The following is an 8,760-nucleotide window of genomic DNA, read 5'->3' on the forward strand; positions in this document are numbered from 1 at the left end:
ATATATATATATATATATATAGACATGTTCTCACACAGCCTAGCATGTTAATAAGAATAGAAACTACAATACAGTAGTATATTGAAATATACTGAATTCAGTTAATACCATTATGAACAGAAATTCTTTGAGTACTACATAAAATTATGTTCATTGAAGTATAACTAAACTTATTAAAATGATTTACATTTTTAAGAAGAGCAAGCAAAGTGAGCATAACATTTATTAAAGAATTCAATTAATTAATAATGAAAATATATGTCTGACAAAGACTAGGTACATTAAAATCTTACTGTAGGGAAAATAAGTTGATTTTTAGTGAGGCAGACACAGTGTATCCTACAGTATTTGCTCTGTTGACAATCCATTAAAAATTAAGTTGTTAGATAAAATTTACAGCACTGTAAGTTTTTAAATTTGAATTTAAGTGTTATCATAACATAAGTTGACAAATCCGTTGATAGTAGAATTTTTTAACATTGAAATATAGTGTTGCATATTTTAACAAGATTAACGTAAATGGCAGAATAAGTTATGAATATTTAAATAATACTCTATTTGATATCTTGTCTAGTTTTATAATTTTTTAAAACTTATTATAGTTCACTCCTCTGAAATACAAGTGGTGCATCATAAAAGTGCACAGGAAAAAAAAATTAAAATATGAGTACATAATGCAAGCATTATTTAAATATAGTAGTATAGAATTTAATCAATTTTAAATTGAATTTAAAATCTAATACTATAAAAAAATATATATATAAATAACCAGATAAAAATAAAAAAAAGAATGGATACTGTAAAAAACTGAATTTTATTTATATTATAAAAAATTCTTTAAATTTAACAATAAAAAACAAATAAAATCTTCTTCTTTTCAAAAATTTTTAATTTCCATTTAATTATCTATTTTAATTAATTGTATTTAATAAATTCATAGAATACAATTATATACAATCTGAAGAGGAAGCTATGTTATTTTAACTACAAGTAGAATCTACTCTATTCTAAGAAGATTTGCATTATGCTTCCATCAGAAAGCCTGAGGAATACATACAATAAATATTAAAAACATCTCATCACAATTTCTTCAAAACATGAGAATTGTGTTACAATACAAACTGTTGGTGTCTCTCTCTTTTAAAAGGATGTTTTTAAATATTAAAGTAGTTGTAAATAACATGTTTCCTTATTTATAAATTAATAATAATATTCTACAAATAAAATTTAAAAATGAGAAAAAAATATTCACATAGGTTATAGTACATGAGTAACATGTAATAAATATAAGGAAATAAATAATATCATGTAATTAAATAAGAGTATAAAGTATACAAGACAGTACAACTCATTCTTATTTAGGTGTTATGAAAATTAGAATGGAATTTCAAAATATTGAACAAATATTTTGAACAGACTGATTACAAAATGGAGTATAAAGTCATGAATTAGGTGATTTAATGGTGATAACATCATAAACCTGTATCTTATTACCAGAGAATGCCAAAAGAGTGCATCCTCAATCAAACGATAAGCACATGCTTTGTTGCTCAACAGAATTACTGAGACCTGGATTATTTTTTGACCCCTTGTAACTGAACATCATTCTGACTGGCTTGCTTACATCACAAGCTTTTACATAAAGGTGTGGTAATTATATTATAAACTGTGTTCTCATTATATTTTAATTTTAAAAATAGAAGTAAGGTGCAAAAATTATCCCCTCATTCGTCTCAAATACAAATAGTCACACTTTAAACTGTGTAATATAAAATAATTTATCTGTTAAGATTACTTATTTATGAATTGGTTTTGAAATGATACTGAATATTAACAAATGTGCTTCAATTGATGATATTTCTATTAATTTGATTAAAAAATATTTTTTTTTTTTTTAACTGAAAAATTACATTTTTCCAATGTATAATGCGGAGCAATAAAAAACTGTTTAGTTTTATTTAGCTCATGCAAGTCAACACTATATTTATACACGTTTGCATAATAAATTATGTCAAACGTATCAATACATAATGTAGTTTTGTTAGTGTCACATCCCACAGTTAAAAGAAATATAAATTTATTATTAACAATGAAACAGAAATACTCACAAATATTTGTAATAATCTAAATTATTTCCTAAGTATTATCTTATATTCCTTAGTATTGGTATTATTACTAGCTTTTTATTATGTTAGTATCAATAGTTTTCTTGTATTTGTAACTAGTATTTTTTTGTTTAATTTTTCAAACCAATAAATATTCTAATTGTTTCACTTAACATTAAATTCAATTAAATGTTTCATTTTATTATTAGTTAAGAAGTCTATTGTTTTATAAATTTATATTCACATTGTGACTGTAGGATTTACTACTTAAATGAATTAATAGTTATATAGCAAGGTAAGGAATCCCAGTACATAGCATGGAGCAAGATAATAGCAAATGGCAAGAGATGCCTTAGTCATACGAGTATAAGGGATCTACTTATAGGATTTGCAGTTTCATTAATATTGGTTTTCCACTTTCGGTACCCAAGGAGCCAAAAATATTGCTCCTCAAACTAAAAAAGATTTATACACCTTTTGTAGTGTGTGCAATTATGATAGTCACTCTTATTACTTGAGCCACATTAACACCAAATTTTATGAATCATTGCACATTAAATGAATGATAAAAAATAAAATTACTATAAACCAATAATACTTATTATTATTTATATAAAAAACTAAACAACTTAGAAGTAATTAATGAAGTATTTCTTTAATAACTTATTATTATTATTTAAATATCTAACTTGTAATAATATTGTTTTTGCACAAGGTGCTAAAATTATAAAAGTCCTCTACATGATTGTTATATGAATGATATTTATTATGCAGAATATGTTGTAATAAAAAAAACAAAAAAAAGTGAATAATAAAAAATAACCAAATAAACAAAAAGTAATTCTGTAAACCCTTATCAGTTCTTGACCATAATTAAATGGGCATGTTTTAAGGTAACCTAAGCTATGTTAAAAAAGATGAGTAATAAAGCATTTTGAGATTTGCCAGACCAAACTTTAGGCAATTTTTCTGAACATCTAATCCTGCTACTTATATGAATACAGACAATTCCATAACTATAAATAATTTAATAATACAATACTCAAAAAAAAAATTCATCTTATTAAAAAAGTGTATAAGGATTTTCTTTTATTTTTTATAATCTTCAAGATCATTTTTGTCAATGTATGCTTCACTTTAATTTTCATTTTGTTGAGTTGTTTTCCTAAAAAAATAGACCAAAATATTAAATTACAACTATGCGTTCTTAAACTTTAATATACTTATAACAATAATAATGTTTCAACTGATCATACTTTTCCTTACAGCTAACTTTAAACACTGTTTAAATTAAATTATTGAGACACGTTAAATAAAATTTAAAACTGTATTATTTAAATAATTAGTTTAGTACAAATGTTTATTAAAAATTGTTGGAAGCATGTTTTAATAATATTAATGAAAGAACAATTATGGTGTGTTTAGTCAGTGCTGAAACATTTTGATGAGAAGAATTTTAGTGTGACATGCACAATAAAATAATAAATATATTTATATATTTTCTTTTAGTCATTAGTTATTTGACTGCTTTTATGGTATTCTTCATTGTGTATTTTCTACGTTAACCATTTAATCTCAGCATAATTACTGTATTTTCATTTTTAGGTTTGATACATTCCAAACTTATCTTTCTTCTACATTGTTTATTTTCTACACACCTCTTTACAGCCTCATACTTGTAAAAAATAATAACATTCACCCTACTATGGATCAAGGGAGCCATGGGGATTGTTACCATCGCAGAATGTGTATGTTATGTAAGAATAGTAAAGATTCTTCTACAGTAGCATGTAAATTAATCCGAACACAGATGTTATTTAATAAAAAGTAGCTTTATTAAGAAAAAAATCATACCTGTACAATCTGTAAATATTTAGTAATTAATATCTCCTACTTTGTTCTAAATCACTTCACATACATGATTTTAGAGAAGAGCACTACACATTTTTTTTGATTTCTTCATCATGAAACCATACTGATATTATTGCTTTAATGAGGTCAATTTTTGTGCTACAATCCATTTTTGACAGTCATTTTTTGACTATTGCTCAAAAATTTTCAACTGAGTCTAGTTTTGGGAGTTGCCTGGCCATGGAAGCATTTTAATGTTTTGCTCTTTGAAAAATGTTTTTGCTTTTTTGGCTGTACGGTATGGCACCAAATGTTGTTGGAACACTCCATTGCCTTGTGGGAATTTGTTTTGAAATTGTGACACAACCCTTTCCTTCAGAAACTTGTATTGTCATCACTTTTCAGCAAACCATTTACTGAAAGTAATGAACAAGGACCTTCAAATGTGAAACAAGCCTAAATATTTTTTTCTGGGCATCAACTGATTGTTGGATATAAGCCGTAGATGTATTTTCATCTTATGCTTTTCTGATGTATGAAACCCTTTGCCCCTGAGCATAAAAATATGACTCATCAGAAAACATAAAATTTTTCCAGTCTTTGGTTAAGTTAGTATTTGCTTAGGCCCACAAGAGCCTTTTTTTGCACATTTCTGATGTTTAAAGCTATTTTGAGCTGGCTGACAAGCTTTCCAGCTGCAACAAGTCAGCATCTAACAGTTTGCATGTGTAAAGCCCACAACAGATAATTTTGAATCAAGTTTAATTTTTCTCACTAATAACAAATTCTGTGTTGAAGTAATTTTATAACTTTTTTAATATTCAGGTTCTAAAATTTATTTTAAGAAGCTGATGCCAAGATTATTTTGTGTTGATTAATAACTTTGTTTGTGTTGATCACCCTATGGTCTGATCCAAATGAGTTCACTTGACATAAGATATAAAACAGATACAATGTCAAGTAATCTTGTTCAATAAAGTATGAGTAGGAATTTCATATCATACAACACAATGTGTTATTACATTTAATTACAATAATTTAATTAGGATAATTGTATGTAGCATTTTCATGTTAAATATATATACTATATATATTTTAGTTTATATTGGTATATTATTTAGTATACATCATGCTACAAATTTAGCATCAAGTGATGTATCAAAAGTTGAATTTAGTGATCGCCGAACTTTAATTACCACTGTTCCTAATTCCTCATTTTAACTGGTTACATATCTAATTTTCATGATGATTCCACCAGTTTAGTCTGTTTTAATCTGACTTTTGATTCCTAAAACATATTTATACTTTAAGCTTCTTATTTTTCTGATTAAAAAGGTCAGACAAAGATTTAAAAAAAAATATATAAATATTATCAACAGCAATACAGTACCTAAAAAGATAGAAAGATTTTCTCTTTTATCTTCCAAAGAATAATAAAATGTATCAAATAAATACCATTACAAATTAAAACACTTTAAGTACCATATTTTAAAGCTGAGGTACAAAAAATACTTATGGTTAACCATACTTTAAAGAATTGGCAGAAACAAATTAAAAAAAAACATGGCAAATTTATAAACAATAACATTAAAAGTTAATAAAAGTAAAACTAAGAATGATGCATTTTGTGATTATTTCAAGTAAAAAAAATTACAATGAAAACGTTTATAATGCTTAACAGTGACAAATTTAAACGCTTTATTTTTTAAACTATCAAATCCAATAGAAAGTTACATAAGTGCTGCTCCACTGTCCCATTTTCTATGCATAGTAGGATAGTAACTTATGTTTCTATACTTGAAATTCGTCAAATTACATATGATTATTTTAGTGTTTAAATATAGTATTTTCAATGGGAACCTTTCTGTAAGCATTGATTAAATACACAATAAGTTAATTAAATTAGTTTAACCATGTATGGCTTATCTAGTGATGCATTTGTTTAGTAATATATATTAATAATTTGTATAATACTTTGTAGCATGTAGGCTACCTAATCACAGAAATAGAGAAGAGAAATGGTTTTAGTCCTAAGTTGAATGTATTGAACAGTCAGTGGAAATGCTATTGTATGATTATGAAAACAATCTTTAACAGATTTATTATTCCACTAAAGAAATTGATCGATTTTTATCCCTCAGTTTCATCTTGCATCATGTCCTTTCTTAATTTTCATCAATTTTATTTGCAGATGTTGCCAACATACTTATAAGAGACAGTGTTGTTTGATTTAAGTTGTAAGTTTAATAATACTTATTGTATAAAAAACTACTTGAATTTTGATTTAATTACAACTATTAATAGAGTTTAAAAATAACGCATATATTTAAATAAAGCATTTATCAGTTACATATTGAATCAATTAGTAATTTCTTTTTAATTAGAGGGTAGTTTAATAATTATTTCTTGTCAGAGAATTTTGTAAAATTATTATATTATTGTGAAGTTCTAGAGAAATATTTAATATTATAGCAAAAATAAAATATACTGCACGTAAATTTTGCATATTGTAGTTAATTGTTTTAAAATAGAATTACATATTACAGTAAAATAATATTAGACTACATTTGAAAATATATATTTTAAAATTATGCCAGGCAAATGTAAAATTTACAAAAATGATTTATTTCATTACAAAATTTAGCAAGTACAAGTGCTTTTTTTGTAGTGGCTGATTTCATGATCCATTTATTTCAAATATAGTTTAAACTGATAGTTATATTTTTAACTGGATATACTCACCAGTTATTGTGTTTTGTTTATTAAGGTGAAATTAAAGGAAATGTTATTTGACATGTTCTGCTAAAGACAGGAAAACTCAACTGACTTACAGAAATTAGACTAGTGGCTTGTATAGCAGTATATTTTCAGAATAAAAATTAAATAAACATATTAATCAGAACTTACTTTTTCACTTCATCAGCTAATTCCAGTGCACTATTGTCCTCCAGTAATTATAAAAGAAGCCAATCATTATCATTTGGTCCTGATCGACGTATCTTTAATTTAGGTATTTTTGGTGGTGGTGTTGACTTTGGACTTGAAGATGTTGGTTCCAGAGTAGTGTAAGATTGGTTTTGAGTAAGAGGAGGTGGTCGATCTGGAGATTGAGGCTTTATTTCTACAGTCGCAGGTTTTGGTTCCGGAGTAAGAATGGGTGTTTGATTTGGAGAACAGGGATTTACTCCTTGAGGCAGAGGTATTGTTTCCAGAGTAAGGCGAGGTGTTAGTTCTGGAGAGCAAGGTTTTGAAGGAGGGTTACTTCTTACATACTTTCTTTTCTTAAGCTAAAAACGTAAGCATAATGTTATTTATTTTTATTTAACATATTCTATTTAAATTATACAAACTATTTAAGGTAATAAATAGAGATAATCTAATCACATTCCTACAAAAATGTGTGTTCATATTGTATTCATATTCAAATTATAATAAAAGAAAGCAAATACATATTAAAGAAAAATATTAAAAATAATTATTAACCAATGTTGAAATAAAAACCATATGTGTAAAGTGTTGTTGAGTGTAACAGAGAGTCAGAGGCGAGAATGATACTTCATTACCCTTTATTTGTAGTGAGTCCACCACTGTATATTATCTGAGTATCATGTACATTTACAAAATTATACAAAGGTTTTAGTGATATGCAAAAAGTAATAAATTTATGCATGAAGAATAAATTTATGCAGCTTCTGCACAGAGAGTATGGCTGTCTGAAAGGTCACTTGAAAGTAGTAACACATTTTCAGAAATCAGTATAAAGAACTCTTATAGAGAAAAAATTATTACATTATCTTAATGGAAAGGATTAAAAAAGTCTTTATTAGATTAAGCCAGTTTAGAAGAATCCTAAAAGTACATCTGTTACATTAATTCTAATACAATATGAGATTAATTAATTGTTTTATTAATTTATGGTTTTTGTGGAAAATATTAATTAAATTATTTCTGCATAATTCTGCAGTAAATTTCTTCATAGTTTATGAATATAAAATATGCACAGATTATATTCTCTTGTGTTTACATGAGTAAACTTTATATCCGAACTTAAAAAAGAAAGATTACCCTATTTCAATCAGAGCCTTTGTTTGTGAAGGGGTGTAGTGAGCAAAACTACTTTTAGATCCTCCCCAGATACAGTTTTATATAAAATTTATGAATCTCAACATTTTTACTTGGCTCTGTGGCAAACTAAAATAAAAAAAGTTAAATCACTTTATTAAATGCTTAAAATATAATAGTTAATCAGTTACATTGTTAATCATTTATCTAAATTTCTTTTAACATAAAGACAAAAACACCTTGCTGACTCAGAAGATAAAATGTATTTTCGATACATAAATGTAAACACAAATTACAAATGAATAGATAATATTGACAAGAGATCATTCTAGAAAAGGATATCTTGTAAAACTGATTTAAGAGGCCTAATATCACAGGCATCACATGGAGATTCAAAGGGGTGCATTTTTATCCCCTACATCCATGACAAAGCTAATTGCCAGTGGTAATTTGGCTGAATAATTTATAGTTCAGCAGTAGATATTCATACACCACACAATTGTTGGTATTTTCTGTAAATTTTACAATTATTAAATGTTTTCCTTTTTTTTCATAATTAATTTAACATGTGTACGCCTGAGTAGGCTAAATTGTATTATACACTCATCCTTGTTAGCTAACAGCTACAAAGAAGATCAAAATAAACTGTATCTGAAACAGTATTAGTTATACTTGCACTTACAGACAAGTTATATACATATAGAAAAAGATCAAATCACACACTTAATGATGGAGAATACAT

The sequence above is a fragment of the Lycorma delicatula genome, chromosome 4 (genome assembly GCF_047948215.1).
Source record: "Lycorma delicatula isolate Av1 chromosome 4, ASM4794821v1, whole genome shotgun sequence".
Lineage (NCBI taxonomy): Eukaryota > Metazoa > Arthropoda > Insecta > Hemiptera > Fulgoridae > Lycorma > Lycorma delicatula.